The sequence below is a fragment of the Parasteatoda tepidariorum genome, chromosome 7 (genome assembly GCF_043381705.1).
Source record: "Parasteatoda tepidariorum isolate YZ-2023 chromosome 7, CAS_Ptep_4.0, whole genome shotgun sequence".
Classification (NCBI taxonomy): Eukaryota; Metazoa; Arthropoda; class Arachnida; order Araneae; family Theridiidae; genus Parasteatoda; species Parasteatoda tepidariorum.
Window position 1 is genome coordinate 48,247,299 of NC_092210.1, and position 15,658 is coordinate 48,262,956.

The window sequence follows — 15,658 nt, forward strand, 5'->3', positions numbered from 1 at the left end:
AGAGAATTAAAAATACAAAATTATCTTCATCAAAGCCGATGCTTTACATCCGGCGTTCAGTGGCAGACTACTATTTCATATTGTTTTACAACACATGGCTTCAGCCCTCTGGTGGGAAAGACTTTGAAACAAAACTTACAACAGTTACTTTTCTCAACAACTGAAATTTAGAATAGTGTGATTAAGAAAAATATGTGAACTGCTTGGATTTTTAAATTAATATTGAAATGTACAGGTTTAGAATTTTCTACAGTGAAAAGTTTTCGAAACTTCAGTATTCAAAAAAGTATGCAAAAGCTAGACGTTAAGAACGTATCCAATAAGCGAGCAAAGCGAGCATTGAATTGCGAAGCAATCCGAAATGAACTGCGAAAGCAGTTCCGGGGGTTGGCGAGCGCCAGTGAGCAGGGGGCGAAGCCTCCTAGTATAGATTTATTTGTTGTTGAGAAAGTGATTTCCTTTTTTTATCAAAATACTTTATTATATTTAACGCAGTCAACTTCACACTTATGTCGCATAATCGTTATCAATTTTGAAAACTGATTATAATGTTTAAACGTGATAAGCTTCGATTGATCTTACACAGTAGTTTTTTGTTGACTTCCTTTCAAATATGGAAAGTAAAAAGCTGTATTTTTGTTACATTTCATTTTTTATAATCGAGAAGGGGAAAATGCTGTTAGAGCAAAAAGATCCGATGTGTATGAAAAAGATATTTAAAAGGCACAGCCGAAACTGGTATGCAAAATTAGGATCTTGCACAAATTATCAATTGAGATACACTAGACCTGTTTAGGCGGTTGAAGACACAACAAAGGCATTAATTGATGCTAATTGACGAATAATGACTAATTAACTCGGTTCGAGATTAAATTTATCAAATTTGACTGTACACGATCTTTTCAAACCTGTAGGTTTAATCTCAAAACTCGCCATTTTGGGTTCCTTTTGTTCCTACTGAAAGAAAATTGTGCCACCGCCATGTTGCGCCGAACTAGAATTGGGTTGCCTGGAATATTTGTTCAGGTCTATACTAAAGTTTTTAGGCCATAATGTCTTTGCTGCAAATTTGGTGGGCAAAAGTCAAGTTTTTTGCTAATAAAGAATAAAAATTTCCTGATCTTGGAATCATGCTACCGGTTGATATATGGCAAAAGGTATTGGACCTGAATTTACAAGACATATTTTAATGAAATATTTATTCAGTGTAAGAAAATTCTCTTTCATTTCCATAAGGAAAAAACAAAATTATTTACCAAACAAACCAATGTATTTTACTATTATTTTGCATGTGTGTTAAGCATATTCAAATTCGAAAAATTCGTCGAATTTCTTAATTAATTTGCCAAATTTTGCAATTAAAAGAATTATTTTGTAAAACTATTTGAAAACTATGTAAATAGGCTGACTTAGTCTTGGTTATGCTTAAAAGTTAGTTATATTGCAAATATAGTCTATAATAACAAAAGGAAGAGTTAATGTGTTTGTGTCCACTCCAAAACCAGTTGCACTAATGTACTAAAACTCCGACTGTAGGTTTTAGGATCAATTTTAGCACTCGATTTTAAAAAACCGATGAAAAATGCAAATTAGTCTGTTGAAGCGGAAAGTTAAAAAATAATTATTCTCATAGGTTTAACATTAGGCCTTGTTGAAAATTAAACTTCATGCATTTTTTTTCTTAAGTAATAAGGTAAGTAAAAAGGTAATACAAATGATGTTTGTTAGTTTATTGCTCTGTTTAAGCAAAATTAGTTTATTGCGCAGTTTTCTATCTTTATTTAAAACTATGTACCTTATTTAGACATAAAGAGTAGGGACTGTATGGCTGCACTTCCATTCCTGATTTCATAAATTTAAAACAATGTTTTTTTTTCAGTCGGAGATAGCTTCGAATTTTACACCTAGTATATTATAGAAAAATTGTCAGTGTAGAAAAACTGGGCAATGGCCGGACAATGTATCTGTAAAGAATGTCAAGAATATCAGAGAAGTGTATACCAGAAAAAACTAGTGCTATCTTCCAGGTTAATTCCAAGCTATTAATAATATTTATGTTTACGTGATCAAAACACTTAACTGGTTTCAAAATTATGCAGATAAAATCGAAAGACGCTATGGTTCAAGCTCAAACAGGCTCTCATTCTCAGGACTTGACAGACGCGATTGAGAAGAAAGTAAAGTTGCGAGCGAAAAATCTAAAATATAGGTGTAAAACAAAACTAGAGAAACTGCATTTTTTCTAGTTTCTTTTTGTCAAATCTTGAGTGTGGACGCCTATTTTTTAGCGTTTGAAGCGTGTCGACTTTTATTTCCTCAGCATATTTTTGAAGCAAATGAAGTTGTTTAATCTAGTAAAGTCTTTCTTATCTTTTGCTTACTGCTTCTTTGTTAAATACATAAATGGATTCTCTTAAATTTTGAATGCTGATGAATTTGCATAAGCATTTTCAAGCAATTGTAATTTTGCAATATAGATATTTGTAGCTCTTTCCGTAATTTATTTTACAGACTCCAAAAATTTATTAAAATCTACATACTTTATTTCCGTAAATGTGCGGAATCTTCAAAGTTTTCTAACTGTTAATTTACAAAGACTTGCATAATTTTTTTATGATTATTTTCAGAGTAATTTTGTTTTTTATTTGCTTTAACTTTAAATGTGACTTCTGAATTCCTGCTAACTGATTTCCAGCAGATCAGATTCTCATGCGTTTTCATTGAAATTGTTTTTACAAATCAAACAAAATAAACTAAGCACAAAACAACAAAGTTGACAATGAAATGACCGCACGAGTTCTCTTTTCTTTTAAATTTTGATGTTTATTTTAATCGAAATATTTCCAACATGTATCATAAATGTTTCAGCAAACGCAAGTGTTTATGCAGAAAGCTATGCGTTTTTTAACAATTTGTGTTTTTTCCTGATTTACAGCATATTTCATCTTCAAATCGGTAACCTGAATCGACAAATGGAAAAGCCGCACTACCACAGTCCTTCAGCATGATACCTATTTGTCTATTACATACGTCCCTGTTGATAGCTTGACACATCAGATCTCCAACTTTTTCTTGACCTCCCTGTATTACAGAGCATAAATTGCCCTCATCTGACAGTCAATTAAACTGTAAGAAAAAGTAAACATTATATATATATATANATATATATATATATAACTGAAAAAAAATCAGAGTCTTTCAGAAAAAAAAAAATTTTATTTTTATTTGATTCAATAGCAGAATTTTCACCTTCTTGTCAAGCGTGGGGCGATAAAAGATATAAAATTTGATCCAATATTGACAAAAAACCTGTTATTTAAAATAACGATAGCTGTAAATCTGGTTGTAAAGTTAATAATGCCATTTATATGTTAACCCATTGTTTTTGCAATCTGAATATATTCAACAAATTAGTAACTTTCTTAACATTAGAACTAATTTACATAATTCAGATATACACAGTAACTAAATTATCAATAACCTAAAATTGAATCATTTTAGAGTTCAGGATTTCAACATTGTTAAAATTAATATTTTTGATATTGTAGATGATATTGATTTAAGACAACAAAAAGAAAATTATTGCATGCATCTACACAAAACAGTTTTGCCATTAGGCTAAACGATATCTTCTAACGTACTACACAGATTACTTTAATAACTTCTCAACTTAATCACTTTCTCAAATTGAAGATAAGAGTACAAATCTAGGTAAATGGTGGTGAAAATATAGCAAAAACTATCTTAATGGTGATAAATATTTCATTTCTGATAAGGAAAATGATTTGAATTAACATTACAATGTTAAACCAATGAAACATTATGTTTTAACCCTTAAAGTTTATAATATCTATAAGCTTCAAGATCTTATTAACAACTTTTCTTTTGCTATTTTTTCTTTCATTAATAAATCTTCAAAATTCTTTGTTTCGAATTAATAATATTAATAAAGCCAATATTAATAAAATTTAACCAAATAAGAAGAAAATTTTAGGTAACTTATATTTTGTTGTTAGCTTTCCAAACTCTAGTTTTGATATGTTTAAATTTCATGATATATTTGACAGGTTAAAAAAAATTTCTCTTAAAAAAAAATTTTAAAAATTAAACTCTATAAATATAGTAAAACTCTAAGTATAACTATTTTTAGTTATAATGATATTAGCAAAAATTTAAAGAAAATTAGTATATGATTACGAATGTGCTCCTGTCATGAAGAGAAATATTTTGAAATTGTCGATCAGCATCATAAGCATGTTATTACCGGTAATTTAAATATTACAGGAAACTTGTAACTAAGAAATTGAATATTAAAAGGCACAAAATGTAGACCCATTTATCATATATCAATTAATAAAATTCTGAAAAACTTTCTTAATAATCTCAATCTTTTTTTTATTTAAAGGTATCAAATACATTCTCTTTACCCTTAAAAATGTTCACAGAATAGCAATAGGTAGCGTATTATTACTTCAAAAACTTTATTTTTAAGTTAATTAAAATAACATTAACAATTTAATATGATATCTTATAAGTAAAGTTAAAATAGCAGTGACAATTCAGAAACATTTTCTTAAATTGATCGAGCTATTGAACAACTACAGAAGTATTTTGTAACTACCCGGCTTTGAAATTTTGTAAGAAATTTTGTACAAATTTCTATGTTGCTTGTACTTTAAAGTAAGAGTTAAAAAATAATAAAAAATTTTAAGTTTGTAATTTAAATGATGTTCTCATTAAAAAATTTTAACTTTTTATACAAGGTTAAAAATTAGAATTAATAATATGCAATAGCCATACTTAATTATCTTATTAATTTATAAATTTAGAAAAAAATCATGTGGGTCAAATACTTACTTAACTAAACCTGGCACTTTTTTCTCTAACTACTTAAATAAAATTATTAACAATATTACTAAAGAAGGTTCTTCTTAGATTATCACTACTAATCAACCATTTTCAGAATTTAATAATCAAAATAAAATTGAATCCATCACGATTTTATATTTCCAAGGTCTCTTTAATAGCACTTCCCTTTCGAAAAAAAAAAATTTTATTTTGTTGATGTTTTTTTTTACTGATTATGAAAATATCCTTTATCACGATTTTAAATATTGATAGATTCTAATTAATATTTACATATCTGTATTAATAAATCTGTGTGTGTTTGAATTTTTTTAGATAAAATAACTCTGTTGTGGAATATTTTACAGCAAAAAAAAAATTATTTTCAAATAATATTTCCGCTTGATTAGTTTTCTCTTCAAAACTAACATATTTTGAAGAAAGAAAGAATACACAATGAATTATTTTTTGTAAACTATGTACAGTAATAACTATTAAATTTCTGTTACCCTTTGAATACAGGCACGCTGACACTTTAAGGTAAGATCAAAATCACACTTGGTATTCTCTATATCAAATTTAAATGACATGGTTTCGTTTTCTCTTTTAAAACCATCTTCTCCCATAAGAAAGGTGGTGCACGTACAGTTTTCAGCTGTGGTCAACCTAAATTAGAAAATGGAGTATTTTATTAAATAAACTGTCCCTTAATATTTGCATTCTAAAGGAACTAATTTATAAATTCCTTTAAAAAGAAATAATCCTCTCTCAAATAAACTAAATTTTTGAAATAATTTAAAATGTACCTTTATGAAAAAACTTAAATAGGTAATGTGTAAGTTCTGTAATTTGTTTTAAAATAATTCTCGATAATGATAATTTGCTCCTTTGATTCGATGCTTCCTGATTTTTCAGAAAACGCCATACTCGCATCCCTAAAAAATTAATATCAATAATGCTAACTTGGTAAATAAGTAACATCTGAAAGCTTTAGTAAACAAAGAACAATTTTTCATTTAAACCATTATTTTAGTGACATGTCGAGATAAAAGTATATATTTTTAATAGATATTTTTAATTTATGAAAATTAAATCACGATTGTAAAACGAATATCAAACTTATATCAGTTTTGCAAAGTGCAATGACCAATTCTAGAAAAAAAAGTAAAAATATGTGTATAAGTAAGTGTTAAAATGTGTAACGATAGATGCTACTTTTTTTCACAAAAAAAATGCAAGTTGAAATTTAAATGATCTTAAATTAACTGTATCAATAATAAAGATAATGAAGCCATGTTCGTCAACACTTATCAACAAAGCTAGATTCTGCTTTTCACAATCGGTTACTGAGAATACACCTATTATAAAATACTGTAATATCACTATCCTTATGATTAACTACACTCATAAAAAGATGGTATCATGAATATTTCACATGATATCACCTAAATTCTACACTATCTTGCTATACTTTTAAATATCAATTTAGTTTGACAATACATTGTTACAAATGTTAAAATTTAGAAATTATCGGTTAAAGGGATAAAAATTTTCACATTGGCAGCAACTTAGAAAAGTAATCGCCATTCTGATACCCTCAATTTGTCGTCAAAAAACATATAGCTAAAATAATTTCATTAAGAATAGGATAAAAAGCTGTGTGTAATTATTTTTAGATAGCTTTGTCTCAAGAAAATAAACACGTAGCATTAAAAGAAGCATTTGTTGCTCATTTGAGTGACTATAAAAGTGTTCTGGCGAGAAAACTCTTTTTCGAATTAGATCTTCGTGATAAGCACCCAAGTCAATTGTTACGTGAAATGCATAATTTGGCGATGGGTAAAATAAATAATAATGTTTTGAAACAACTTTGGTTGCAACAATTGCTGTATCAAGTTCAAACTATTTTAGATGTCAACACTGATTCTCTCGATAAACTGGCTAAAATCGGTGATAAAACCTTAGAAATTGCGTCTGGTGTCAGTGCGTTAGCAAATTCTCTGTCAAAAGCAACCCTAAAGTGTCAACATTATCAACATATCTCTGCCAAAATTATCAACAATATTGGAGAAAATTAAGGAACTTTCTAAGAAAGTTAGAAAGCTGCAAAGATCACACAATGATTCTGGAAGTCAGTATTGTTTTATTCGCCAAAATTCCAATTATAGGGTGCAATTGAGATCTAGAGAAGGTATTTGTTGGTATCGCCGTCGCTTCGCTAAAACGTACTCTAGATGCAGTAAACAGTATACATTTGTTGCTGGTATCCGTAAAATCGGACATCTAATTAAGCCATCGTTGACTGGCTGATAATTTTAAAAAATTAAGCTTTTCTCATTGAGAAGGTAGGTATTACATAATTTTAATAAAAATATATTAATATAATTCAATTAATTTCAATGAATCAACAGATATAAATCTTACGTAAAAGTTCACAAGTAATTTGTTACCTAAACATTTCCTAAACAATTAACAGTTTACCTAAACAATTAATAGGGCAATTAAATAAATAATTTTAATATTTCCAGAGAAAAAACGAAAATTTCAGTATTTAGATTTCTTCCGATGACCCAAAGGCAAAATTACCAACTAACTAAATGTTTACTTGTTGCTCAAATAAAATAATCAATTTGCAGTAAGTAGAACGTTTTTTATTTTGAAGGCCTCGCGTAAAGTAGATTTTTAGAGTAGATTATTGAAATTGTGAAAAAAATCAGATAATTAACTTGGGTAAACAGAGGTATTCCAAATTAAAAGAAAAAATGCCTTACTCGACATGCCTTTCTCGTAGTTTTTACCACTCGAGAGTAAGAAGACATAAATATAGGAAGAAGTTCAAGAAAGAGAGAAAGAAAATGAAGAGGTAGCTTGGATAACTGAGGTTCCATTGCACATGGGTTTTTACTTTTGCAATGATCCTCCAGTACTACAAAATGAAAAATAATTACACACAGCTTTTTATCCTATTCTTAATGTAATTATTTTAGCTACATAGAGCTGTTATTTATATCGTATTAAAATACATTTGCTTATCATTGTTACTATCACAAATGAGATTGAATTTCATAAAATAATATGAGGTAAATTACCCAAAGCAAAGAAGGAGAATGCTTGCACAGAACAAGTAGAAATTCATTTTTAATCCAGTAATTGAAATCCAGTAAATGAAAATAAAAGATTCGAACTTATATATGAAATGTACAATGCAAATATTTCACACAAGGGTGATAATTTTTTTAAATTGTTATTCAAATTCTTGATAAGACATTCTTCACATCTGGAAAATTCCAAAGAATACAATATCATTTAAAGATAAACTCCAATTCTTAGTATTCATATTTTTTAGCTTAGCATTATCAATTTGATAAGTTTCTAAGAATTATCTCCTATACTCTTTAAAAAAATATTATAATCGCTTCTTTTGTATTTTCGAAATGCCTTGCACTCTTTGCTACTCGTTGTAAAATATCTATTTGTAAAATATATATCGAGATATTATAGAACTTTGAACAATAACATCATACAACTTTTTGCCGACATTTTAATAATTTGTTTAAAAGAACCATTTTTCGTTTCAAGTTGAACCGTAATATCGGGTAATCAAGTTTGATAAGCACGATAATATGATTCAATTTAGCTTTGTACTTTAGACCCAATTAGAACCATTTTACAGCTTGACGCACTTCAAAATTTCTAACTGTTAACATGACAGTTAAAATGTCATAAATAAATATTTTAATAAGAAAAAAATAATGTTCGTTGTTTGACTCTTGTTGTCTGAATTTAAGTATTTTTGTTGGTACAGAGTGTTTCGTGTTCTACTCCCAAGGAAAAGAAAAATAAGACTGACACTAACCAAGATGCCAGACGTAGAAACACACGGAAGAAAAGCATCTAGAAAAATTACAGTAATGTATCGTTATGACATTTCTGGTTGAGTAAAAAACATAATCCCGCTTAATAAAACCAAAATATTATTTTACCTATTAGTTTGTCTCTGTCCATATGGTAAAGGTGAACCGGAAATTCTGATTTCCAAAATTATATCTCTTATAACCACATATTTAATAAAAATACAAAAGTGAAAAGTAAATTTAACTGAATAAATGGTTTTTATACCATGCTAAGATGGTATCGAGAGAAAATTATACATTTCAGCATATTTAACAAATTTATGACTGATTATAAAAGCACATTTTATTATTAATTTTACCAAATTCATCACCAAAGCGCTTTTGTGGAAAATATCGAGCATTTTTTGGTGTTTCCATAGAGTCAGAAACAAGGTAAATTATATCATATTCTATTAGTAGCTTTGTTCAAACTTTTTTTAGTCCAATATCCGAGGTATTGAAACTCATTTTTAACCTTGTCCAATATCATACGCAGATAATTTTATTGTAGTTCATAATCACAAATCGATAGTTCAATGGTTTTGGTTCGTTAAAATGTTGTAACAAGATTTACAACTCTAAATTAGTTTTCGATATTATGGCTGAAATTTTAAGTTTGAAGCAGCACAGTTATCATCCGCCTATAGTTCTGATAATGTCAAATTTTAAGATTCAGTAAATTAGAAGTTCCAGCTTTATTTTTAAGGCGCTTACAGCACCATCTGTAGGTTATGTTATCAATCAACAAATTGAAGGATCCTCTTCAACTTTTGATGCAATTCCGTTCTGTTTTATGATTTTATAGATTATTGAATTCTCTTCCTTTTAGAGAAGGAGTTTTTTTCACTTGATATCTTTTTTAATCTATATTTGATTTTGGTAAGCTCCAAAAGCCAATTTATTTCTTTATTCTGTTAATTCATTTATAAACAAATGATTTTAAATTAAAAAATTAATTTAATTATTTTGAAATTTAATTTAAATTAATACCGTTTAATACCTACACCTATAATACCTATTATGCATTTTTTAGCTCGTCATATAACAAGTACACTACTATAAAATATTATATTTGACCCTGTCTTAATTTTTAGAAAAAATAACCTCGCCAACCTATTTTCTTTTCTTATTAAAATCGATGAAGTTTGCCCCTACAAAAGAAAGTATTCATTTCAAATATTTTACCTAAAACACCTCTCAATTTGTAATCTCCTATTTATTTCCGCCAGTAATTAAAAGAAAGGTATAAGCGTAGTGTAAAAGTTCTCCGAATTGCGTAAATATTCTTTCTGTTCCCTAAGTGATAGCGTGCTCTTTGAAAATATTTCATGAGAAATACTATTTTTAGATGAAATCAGGCAGAAATGCAGAGCACGAAAACAATTATCCCTACGTTCTCTGAGAATAATAAAATGGTAAATGAGAAAAATAATGATAAATTTCTTCCGTTTTATACAAACAACACTTGAGCGTGAAAAAATATTTTCATTAGTCGTTGCTTCATTTATTTTGATTTATAATAAACAATTAAAAAATAAAATTTAAGTCATGGTTTAGTATTAAGCTTAGTAAATCAACAGCTTGCGATTTTTTTACCACATAAATACTAAGTAAAATAATTATAAGGTTGCAAAAAATTATTCTGCCAGAAATAAAAAGGTTTTTATTTTTATTTTTTATAGTATATTACTGAACGCTATTTTAATACACTGGAAGCTCGTGGCTATCATAAGTGTAGTCATACTTTTTTCATCATTACCCATTGGCAAAATTGGTCTTGGTTTGGGTTTGATGGCGTGCTCAATTATTTTAACGTCATCACATTTTTCAACTGTGTTCAAGAGTAGTAGAAAACAGTGCACATACGTCGTCATTGCTTGCGTTGCTATGGCGACAGCTGCTGGTTTTCTTTTTATTTTCACTAGCACGCATTTTTAATGAATGCAGGCATAAAAATAATTTAAGGTATTTTTATATTCTTTTATATTCTTCTGATATTATCTTACCTATTTTAGGCTTTAATGTTTTTTTTAATTCACATTTTTAACGTTCTTTCATTGTACTATTCTTTTATTGACCTCGTGTCTTTTAGTCAATGAATTTTAACAACTTTTTCTTATTAATGTTAATCTGTTTTTGTACATGTTGACTATTTTATGTCAGTCTTTTGTGTTATTTTAACTGTACTTCTCTTAATCATTTTAATGATTTCGATGTTTTTACTTTAAGTGCTATATTCATTTTTAATCTTTTAAAAAATTTTATGTCTTATTATATCGACTTTGAGAGTATGCTCGATCTTTTACAAATTTTTATGTTGAATTTTTAGACCCTTTTGGTCAATTGTATAATTTTAGCCTTTAACTTCATGTTTTTTTCCTTTTATCAATTGTCCCTTACAATCTTTTTATTATTTTTCCTGTATTTTAAACTTTTAATTTCTAACCACCAGTTTTCGGTCATGAGGTTTGACCAAAGATATTTTTCATGAAGCTTGTACAAATTCCATTATACTTTGACAGCTCTCACATGGTAAATTCTGGGTCTCACATGGTTGATATCGTTAAATTCATTAAATTTCAAATTTTTATAAGGGTCCGTTGGACAAATTTTAAACTTTAACTTAAAAAAAAAAAAATTCTTGATTTTTTCATATATTTTATAGTAAACATCAATCTTTAGATGTTTAATTTCACCTCATAGTTAATAGTCGGAATAATCACAACTATACATATAAAACGTCTAATTCTAGAGGTGAACTTGTTACTTTTGTATTTTTGCCCGATAACCTCCGGGCTGTTGCCAAAATAGTACTATGTTTTTTTCCTGCTTTTAAATAAATGCCACGGAGGGGCTTCGCCGGGCCTCTCGGCCAGTGCGTGTGGCAGATACTCTCTGTCCACCTCCGGCTGTGCGGGAAACTGTCACGGCGACAAGATGAAAATTTTTCCCGCATACCCATATTTGGGGGGGTCGGGGACCTAATTTACCTTATATTCTTTTTATTATCAACTTATAATTACTGGCTTGACGGTGATTTCAATATAAGTATGAGTACTGAGAAAGGAAAGGCATTTTGTGACGTCTTGCACCAGTATATAGGCAGGATTTGATAACCAATCCGGCGACAAACATCAATTGAGACAGTTAGTGCAACCCATGATTTTAAATGTTGTGGCATTTAACTGAGTAAATCCAGAAAGGATAAACATTTCACCAATCGGTAACCAGTGAGCGTAATAATGCGGTCACAACTTTTTTTTTTGTTTAATTTAAAGCTATTTTCCCTTATTGTTCAAATAAATATCTTATTTTAAACGTGACATTAAATATGGGATCCACAAATCTCACACTATAAAGAATTCCGGTAAAAAGTGCTGCCACTCTGTGACGAACATTCTTATAATCCATTTTACCTTAAAATCCATTTTACAGTAAAAGTTTGTTCCGTAATTTTTACAATAACATGTATTTAATATCAATGATTCGGTAATTTAGATTAAATATTACTAAAAAAGACTACTACTTATCAAATTTTTGATTTGTTTGGTATTAATTTAGGTCCTACTAAGGGAAAAATTTATATTTATAATTTTAATAATTTACGGCTATGAAATACAACGTAAAACACGTATGTTCTTTCCTGCTTTAATGGTAAAAAGTTCTAAACACGGCTCACTTACAAACAATATTTTTTTCAAATTTACACTTATTTTAAAGTATTTATATCTGAGAGAAACGTTTTCCATCATTGAAATTTCGTTAATTGACAAAATCAATTATTGATAAATTATTTGAATATGAATGAAAAAAGTTCAAACCATTTTTTTAAATTTTGGTACAAATACAATTCCGATAATCAAATAGAGTTTCAGTAACTATTAGACTTTTTTTATAATTAGAAAATACCAAAACATATTTTTGCTAATAATTAGGCTGTCAGTAAAAGAATACATAAAAGGGTCACCGGTGTCTCATACGCGTCAAAGGGTTAAAGAAAGGAAATTCACCTTATAATCAAAAATGTACGAAAGTATAAAGACTTGATTTATCTGAAACTTTTATGAAGTCACAAAAACGTCTTTAACTATTTAACACCAGCTTTTAACACTGTTGGTTGTCCAACTGAAAATTTTAATAAGTTTCTCCAATAATTGTTTTTTTAAGGAATGAATCGAACTTCAAATTAAAATATCATCAATTTATTTTATGAGACTTACGATAATGCAAACAAGTAGCAATATAAAGATGTTTGCTAACTCTACTGAAATTCCCTTTTTATTAACATATGAGAGATTAAAGATTGAAATTACATGGAAGTTTCAAGATTTTTTTTTTATACGAAATGCATTTCACAATATTTAACAAACTGCTCAACACAAATATAACCTGTCTATTATTTCGATATTTCATAACAAAATATCATAGCAACTCAGCATGTTTCAGTGTTGATTGTTTCCGATATTATATCCCTGTTTAACAATCGATGAAATATATTTAGCTCTAACCTAACATTGTTTCGGATAATTTGTCATGGATTATTATAGTTTGGAAATCCATTTACCAAAATACAATCCTATAATCTTGTTTGTGGAAAAGAAATCCTCATTTATGATCCCAAATCGTAATCGTAATTTTTCGGGATTGTCTTGTTCTTTCTTTTTAATATTTTTTTTTTAAGAAATAGTATATTTTTTCAGAATGACTTCATTAAAAGCCATCTAATTAAGTATTTTGTGTGAATATCAAAGCTAAGATCATAACATTAAACATAAATAATTCACCAAATTGTAAATTTTGTGCATCTTAGCACCAAAAATAGCGGGAACTATTTTACACTAAGTGATGAAGTAGAACACGATAGTTGGCAATTGACTCTTAGTGATTCAGGTAAATATTCTTTGTTACTTCTAGGTGTAAAGTAGCTGTTTTCATTTTTCGTACTCCATTTTTCGAACACTAAAAATTATAGTTATAGAAAGATATAATAATAAGATAAAGCATAAAAGATAATAACTGTACTAAGATAAATCATATAAAAGTCAGCAAAAGAATTTTCACGATACAATAGATATTAAGAATCTTAAATTCGGATGCATATGCACATTAATTCTTTTAAGAAAATCAGTTTGTTAATCAAACATGCGCGTAGCACAGAGAGAATATTCAATGAATTCGAAATAGGCTTAACGAAGCCGAAAACGGATAAAAATTATACATCCGAAAATATTTAATGCAGTTCAAGAGGCTTAAGAACTAAAATATAATTATCCTTATTACATAACTGAAAACATACATACATATAATAACGAAGAACATTTCCAACAGACATTGAGCTGCGTAGAGGGCGACAACAAACTCACGCCTCCGGATTGTAAGCATTTTACGATACAAAAGTGAGCCTATATAAGTGAGAAATTAATTTACACGTTATGTTCAAAATGGTTTTAAATAAAAAATTATTGCATGACAAATTAATTTACACCCGAATAATTTACGCTGCTGGAGAAATTAATTTACACGTTATGTTCAAAATGGTTTTAAATAAAAAATTATAGCATGACAAATTAATTTACACCCGTATAATTTACGCTGCTGGAGAAATTAATTTACACGTTATGTTCAAAATGGTTTTAAATAAAAAATTATTGCGTTACAAATTAATTTACACATTATGCTCAAAATGGTTCTAAATAAAAAATTGGCTTATATTAAACATGAAGAATTATTTATAAATATTTATTTATGCTCATATAAGCCAGTTTGTTTATCTAAAACATTTCCTTCCGATTTGTTAATTTAATCTTCAACTTTTTATGCCCTTCTTGACAGCGAATATTTAATTTAAGAGATGGTAGAATTTATCAAATACTATGTTAAGTGTCTGATACTTTTAATTCCTCTAGGAAATTAAGTACATCGAAAATATGCTTCCTTTCTTTAAAATGTCATCAATGTTTTACGAGCCTACATTCGCATGTGAAAGTATGACTAAATTATGTATTATTCATAATGGTTATTATGAATAATAGAATATTAGTTATACATAACTCTGTCAAAACTATCTGAAACAATCATCTTAATTAAGGGTTTCTGATTGATACAATTTAATTAAAATTCTTAGACCTCGAATTACCATATGAATTGATCCAAATCTAATTTCAGGTACGTAATCACGACGTTAGTAGTTTTAATTAAATTTACAGTTATAGAAAGTGAATTCCTGAAGAAACTCTGATTTTAAATTAATTTAATTTTCAATTCATTCAATCTCAGAGTAATTTTGGTAAGAAAATCGACAAAGTTTTTTTCAGTAAATCCGCAGAAATGATGAGATTTTCTAATAACAACACAATGCTATTTACTAGTTCATCTAAACAAATTACAATAATTAAAATTTTAATGAAACTACCTGGAAACAACTAAGGCGTTACTTATTTTATTTTATCTTCAGAAAAATATACTATCATAGAAAAACCAAAATCCCTCATATTTATTTATCGTAAGTTAGAAGTTAATTAAATGAACTAGCGAAGATTTCTATTCTCCTTGTTAATGAAATAAATTTTTTTAGGAAAGGGAATTAATTAGATATCTGATGCATTATACCTAACATCTATTAATATCATGCAAATTAGAGAAAATTTCTCAGATAATGCGTACTCATTTTTTCCAGAATCATACTTTAGAAAGGAGAAAACATTTATAAATTTAATTCCCCTTTTAATATTAATTTTATCAAATAATAAGTATTGAATAAAACTTTAATTAAATTTATTAATAAGACGTGTTTTCAAAATTAATCTCCTCACTAACAAATTAACATGTTAACTAGCTTTGTTATTAAGCTAAGATTAAAATAATTAATTCATCATTTGGAATATTTCGTTGATTTATATTACTGATTATTCACACAATAA

The 15,658-nt window shown here is 28.0% G+C and overlaps 1 protein-coding gene and 1 long non-coding RNA gene across 3 annotated transcripts in view; one reads left to right on the forward strand and one right to left on the reverse strand.

Moving 5' to 3' along the window:
- The window catches only part of LOC107437431 (uncharacterized), a 418,583-nt gene that overhangs the window by 287,814 nt on the left and 115,111 nt on the right, over window positions 1-15,658 (forward strand). The gene's annotated exons all lie outside the window — the stretch shown is intronic.
- Window positions 2,809-8,106, reverse strand: LOC107437436 (uncharacterized). The gene is made up of 3 exons (XR_001583244.3): window positions 7,935-8,106; window positions 5,355-5,511; window positions 2,809-3,126 (listed from the first exon to the last, which is right to left on the reverse strand). It is a non-coding gene; the product is annotated as an uncharacterized lncRNA (long non-coding RNA).